General features: G+C 58.5%; 1 protein-coding gene across 1 annotated transcript in view; it reads left to right on the top strand.

Moving 5' to 3' along the window:
• LOC135877330 (zinc finger protein 208-like) overlaps nt 1-6,108 on the top strand; it is a 295,762-nt gene that overhangs the window by 173,122 nt on the left and 116,532 nt on the right. The gene's annotated exons all lie outside the window — the stretch shown is intronic.

Here is a 6,108-nt window from a genome sequence, read left to right as displayed (position 1 = left end):
TCCCACGCCCTGGCATCAGAGATGGCATCCCCTCCACACACTGGGCTGGCTAGGATCCCCCCACCCTGCCATTAGGGGCAGCATTCTCCCCCGCCCACCCCAGCATCAGGGGCAGTATGTCCTCCCCACACCAGGCCAGTCGGCATCCCTCCCACCTGGCTTCAGCACTGGTATCCACTCCCCTCACCGTGGCATCAGGTGCAGCATCCCCTCCCCCATCCCTTGGCCTGGCCAGGATCAGGGGTGAGAACGCTGAGGAACCTCCCCCGACCCCGGCCGCTACACAGACACAAGCTCAGAAGGGAGGGGGGGGCAGGACAGTGGGGTTCAGGGTGTGGCTGTGCCTCCCCATCTCCCCCTGGCCTGGCTGGGTCCAGGTGAAGGAGGGTTGGCATTGGGTGCCCTATGCTGTCCCATGGAGAGGGCTTGGGGGAGAAAGACCAGCTCTCGGGGTGTTCTCTACTGGCCTGGGGGGTTTAGGTCTGGGTTGTTGGGATCACCCCAGGGCAGGTGGGGGTTAAAGGGCAATCTCCCCAAGCTCATGGGGTTTCGGGGCAGGAGTCTGGGCTTCAGGTTCCCCAAATCTCCCCGTAAGTGGGGATTTCGGGGGGTGTCTTGCTTTGCTCCCCTGTGGACTGGGGGGCAGGAGTGGAGCTGGGGCCCCCAGCCTAGTGTAAATAGGTCCCTGCTCCCTCAGGTGAGCTGGGTTTTGTACATTTATACCAGGTTTGAGGTGGTGATTTTAAAGGATCCCCCCCGCCCCTCTTCTCTCCCCTCATTTTTAATGTACCGCGCTTTTTCTATTCCTGTATCGACGTTGTGACGCTCCCCTCCCTTTCCCCACTGGACCTGATCGGAAAGGGGTAACACGGCTGCAGAGGAAGGGTATTGGAGACCCTCCCCGCCCCTTGCATTGGACACTGCCGGTTCCTCTTTGCCCCCCAACCCCTACCTCCCGGTTTAATTAAACCCCAGATTGGTGCTTCTGGATACATTCCTCTTTGTGATTTCTTCTACGTGGGGGTGGGTGAGGGATCCGGGTTATAATCCATGACTGCAGGATCGGAACATGCCGGTGATGAAATATTCAGGCCCAGGGCTGGGAGTCTCCGGGAAGGAGGGGGCAGCTGGTGCCTTGACGCAGTGAGATGAGGGAGGCCATATGTGGGCTGATCCTGGGGTTTGGGCACCAATCCAGGACACCGGGGTTCCATTCCTGGCTCCACTGCAGGCTGAGGGGGACCTTGGGCACGTCCTTAAATCTCTCTGGGCCTTATCTGTAAAATGGGGAGAATTGTCCTCCCCTTTGTCAATTTCGATTGTGAGCTTCTTGGGACAGGGACTCGTATTCTCTCTCTCTGCGGCACACAGCACAACGGGGGCCCCGGTCTCAGTTGCGGTCTGGGCAGCACCCACCACAGTGGGAGCCCTGATCCATTCGGGGAGGGATCTGGGCAGAGCCTGGGGCGATGGCAACTCTGATCCCATGTGGGGTGAGGTCTGTGCGGCCCCCGGTGTGACACAGCCCTGATCCTGTGCAGGGATAGATCTGTGCAGCCCCCAGTGTGACACGGCCCCGATCCTATGTGGGGAAAGGGCCGCACGGCCCCCGGCACATTGCAGTCCCAGTTGGGGAGGGGTCCACAGTGCCCCTCATGCAACAGCAGCCCTGATCCAGGTCGGAGAGGGGTCTGCATGATTGCTGGCCGTTCCTAATCCCTGCTTTACGGCTGGAGAGACACTCTCTCCTCCAGCTCTGGGAGGCTTCCAGAGCATTCTCCACCCAAAACCAAACTCCCCATCCCTCCTGTTCCACTGGTACAAAACTAGAAAGGGGCAGAAGCCCCCTGCTTCCCTGCCCTGTCCTTTGCAGGGAAGATCCACTGGCCCCTGCCCCTAGATTTTCTCTGTGCTTCACTCCCGTGGCAGTTGCATTTTGGCAGGGCCGTGACAGTGCATTGCAGGGTGTGTTTGGCCCATGGGTGCTCTTTCTCCCCAAGATCCTGCTACAGAGAGCGGAGTACAGGAGCAGCTGTGGAAGCCTGCAGCACCAACCAGGCCAGCAGGAGGTGCTTTATTGCTGGGGACATGGTGGCAGCAGAGGGGTCTAGGTATTTCTAAAATGAGGGGCTGCTCTCCACAACCACCAGCTGCTGACACAGCCCTGACCCTGGGCTTCTTCCATGACGGGCCTGATGCTCCAACCCAGAGCCAATGGTGTTTAAGTGAGGTTCTGTGTACAGAAGGAATGAAATAGGATTGGTGGGAGCTAGGACTCCTGGGTTCTATCCCCAGCTCTGGGAGGGGAATAGCATGTATTGATTAGAGCAGGAGGCACTGGGAGCCTCAAGGGTTCAGCAAACAGAAAAAATGCTCCATGTTAGAGGGTTACTAACAATTATCTACTGCAGTCAGGACGGGACGCTCTACAGCCAAGGAGGTCATTCCTGGCCCCAAGCGTTTAGAATGGGCCTGCACTATCTGACCCAACAGAACCCGCGGCTAGGGGAGGGATGCCTCCTGTTGTGCAGTGATATGCTGACCCATTTCCCCCAGTGGATGGAGCCAAGGGCAATAAGGGAGCGAAGGGGATGTCATTCATACTTAACAAAGCCTGTTCAAATGGGAACAGAAAAGAACCCAGATCTCAGGACTAGGGGGAAGATGAGCCCTAAAGGATCCTGCTATGTTAATTCAGAAGGAAACAGGATGTTTGGGGAAGAGTTGCTGGATGGTTCAAGTGCAGCTGACTGCTGTCCCCAGGGGGCAGTAGTGAGACAGCAGAGGGAACAGATTTGTTTGCAATGTATGATTTGATAGCATCCCATTACCTTGAAATGGGATTTGACTGGAGCTCCAGAGCTAGTTTTCTGTCCACATATATCCTTCTCTCTCTACCTCTGCCCATGCACACCCCTCCCTCCCTCCACATATCCCTCCCCTTCCACCTCCCCCATCTATCTTTATTCACCGCCACCTCCATCCATCCCTCCTTCCCCATGCACACCCATCTACATCTGTCCATCCCTCCATGTACATCCAATCCATCTATCCTCATCCACACCCCTCTATTCCCGCCTCCCTCCACATCCACACCCCTTTTATCTGTCCACATCCACACCCACCTAACTGTCCTTACTTCCGAATACACCCAATCTATCCATCCCCATACAATGGCCCTCTATATCCATCCCTTCCCATACACAGACATCTATATCCATCCCTCCATATACACATCTTGCCATCCATTCATCCCCATATGGACCGCTCTATCCATCCTCCCACCCACCCCCCATGTATCTATCTCCATACACTCAGACCTACACCCCCCTTACTCTAATCACCGCTCCATTTGTCTATTAGCTACTGGGATTGTTTATGCAGAAACAGGGTGGATTCTTCCTCAGGTGGAGTGTTTAAATAAAGACAAGACGTCTTTTTCTGAACTCTGCTCTAGATTAGCCAGGGAGGTGTGGGGCTGGATGCAGGAAGCATTGGGGGAGGTTCCCAACCCTGTGGGATTCCAGCTGGATCATCTAATGGGGGCTAATTCCTGGCCCCATGTGTTTAGCAAGCGATAGCACAGGTCCGTCCGCTCGCGCTCTCTCTCTGTAAAGCCCATCCATGGCTCCATCTAGGTGAAGGCGCCAATCACATCCGCACACGAGCACCAGCGAAAGGGGCATGGCAGAAAATTTTGCAGAGAAAAATGATCACAAGGTTTTGTTTAAGTTCCCCAGACGGTAGATATTGACAATCCACCATGGTTCAGGTCCAATGTTCTCACTGAAGCGTTCCAGGGAAATACCCCCTCAAAAATTGGTGGGGAAAATCCTTGACACCCTTCCATGGAACTACATTTCCCAGCAGCCTCCTCTGCCCCTGGAACTACATTTCCCAGCAGCCTCCTAGGCATTCTGCTGGAGAACTACATTTCCCAGCATCCTCCTGTCTCCCCCCCCGGCCTGTTCCATGGAACTACATTTCTCAGCATCCCCTTCTGTCCCGGCTCTATGGAATAACATTTCCAAACGCCCGCCTCTGCCGCCCCGTCCATGGAACTACTTTTCCCGTCATTCCCTGCGCCCTATCTCCATTTCCCACAATTCCCTGAGCTCAGCACTCTTTCTGTCCTCGCTGGGAGTCGGGACTTCACTTCCCGCGCTCCCCAGCTTCCTCCTCTCGCGAGACTTCGAGGAGGCGTTGGTCCAGCTCTGTCCCCAATCCCTGTTGCCCTGCTCGAACTCCACTTCCCGTCGTCCCTCGCGGCTCTGACTGTGTCTCCCTGTCACCTCTCGCGAGAGTTGGCGGGCGGCGAAGCGGGCGGGGGGGGCCGGACCTGGTGGTGGAGGTGGTGGCGTCCGCCATTTTGCCGCGGCGGCTCGGCTCGGCTCGGCGGGGCCTGGTTCGGGGTCGGCATTCGGGGGGGAGGGGTCAGCGTGGGGCTGATCGGGGCCGGCGGGGTCCGAACGCGGGGACGGGCGGGGTGGCTGCGGCCGGGGGGCTGCGGATGGCGGCGGATCTTGCCCGGCGGCGGCGCTGGGGCTGAGGCGGCGGCAGGAGGAGGCGGAGCAGGAGGCGCCTCCCTCCCTCCTCCCCCCTCCCACCCAGGTAAGATGGCGGCCCGGCCGGGGCTCCGCACTCCCCCCCCCCCCGCCCCTACCCATGGGGGCGCGAGACGCGCTTGGGGAGGGAGGGGGCGCGAGGGAGGAGGGAGCGCGTGCGCCGCCAACGGCCGCTCCCCCTCCCCGCGCGGCACTAACCGCCGCCTTTCCTAGAGAGGGCAGCCTCGCTCTGGGGAGTGCTGGGCAACGGGGGTGGGGTCAAAGGGCAAAAGGGTGGTGGCTTAGGGTGTCAAGGGGCAAAAGGGTGTTGGCATGGGCTGTAGGGGTCAGAGGGCAAAGGGTCAGAGGGCAAGGGGTGTTGGGTTAGGGGTGGGGGTCAAGGGGTGTTGGGTTAGGCACTGGGGATCAAGGGGCAAGAGGGGCCTGGGCTGGGGCTGACAGGATCAAGGGAGAATAGGGTTAGGGGCTGAGGGAGGGCAGGGGTTAGAGGTCAAAGGGCAAGAGGGGTTGGGTTGAAGTGGGGCAGGGGCTATGGAGTCAGGGGCAGCACAGCTAGGGGGTCTATCTCAGAGGGCAGCAGATCTGAGGCTTTCTGAGCAGGGTCAGGGTGTGTCAGAGCTTGTGCAACAGGCGGTTGCTGGGTCAGTGGGGCAGGGAGCATCAGGGTTGATGGGACAGGATCAGGAGTTGGCTCAGCAGGCAGCCATGGGTTTAGTGGAGCAGGGGACACTGGTGTTGGCACAACAGGCAGTCATGGAGTTTGTGGGGCAGGATCCGGGGGCACCAGGGCTGGTGGGGCAGGATCAGAGGGAATGGGAGTTTGTCAGTTTGGGTCAGGGGTCGCTGGGACACAGTGTGCCAAGACTGGTAGTGACAGCGGAGGCAGGACAGTCTCCAGGCAGGACAGAGGTGGTTGACAAAAGGGTGTCGGCAGCGCGGGGTCTTGGGAAGAGGGAGATGGTGGGTGTTGGGGTGACAGGCTTGGCAAGACGGAGTTGTGAGGTAATGGGGTTGGGGGGATATAGGATAATGGGTTTGGCAGGTTTAATGATACAGAGATCCAGAGTACCCGGGTTGGCTGGATGGGGTCAGAAGATACTGGGGTTGGAGGTAGAGGGATATGCAGTGACAGGACGGGGTCAGTGGGTGAGTGGGTTAGTGGACTTGGTGACGGTACCCAGGGTATCAGGCTTGAAGGACACAGATTACAGGAATACGGAGTTGGTAGGGTTGGCAGGACAGGACCAGGGTGTAGTAGTGGCGGGACCAGGGATGGTGGGACAAAGCCCTGATGTGACAGGCTTGGCAGGATGGGTTCAGGTATCAAGGGGGCTGGAAGCAAAAGTGGGACTGGGTAAGGAGGTAGTAGAAGCGTCTGGGATGGTGGGAAAAGGGGTGACAGGGCTCGCAGGCCGGGATCGGGAGCTTAGTGGGTTGAAGGTGGTGGGAAATAGAGTGGCTGAGTTGTTGGGACAAAGTCCAGAGGTGCTGGAGTTGGAAGGGGCAGTGAGCTGGGGACGTGGGGTGGCAGGGACGGCAGGAT

Source organism: Emys orbicularis, chromosome 4 (genome assembly GCF_028017835.1).
Source record: "Emys orbicularis isolate rEmyOrb1 chromosome 4, rEmyOrb1.hap1, whole genome shotgun sequence".
Lineage (NCBI taxonomy): Eukaryota > Metazoa > Chordata > Testudines > Emydidae > Emys > Emys orbicularis.
The sequence above is the reverse complement of the archived record's forward strand: the minus strand, read 5'-3'. Positions and strand labels throughout refer to the sequence as shown.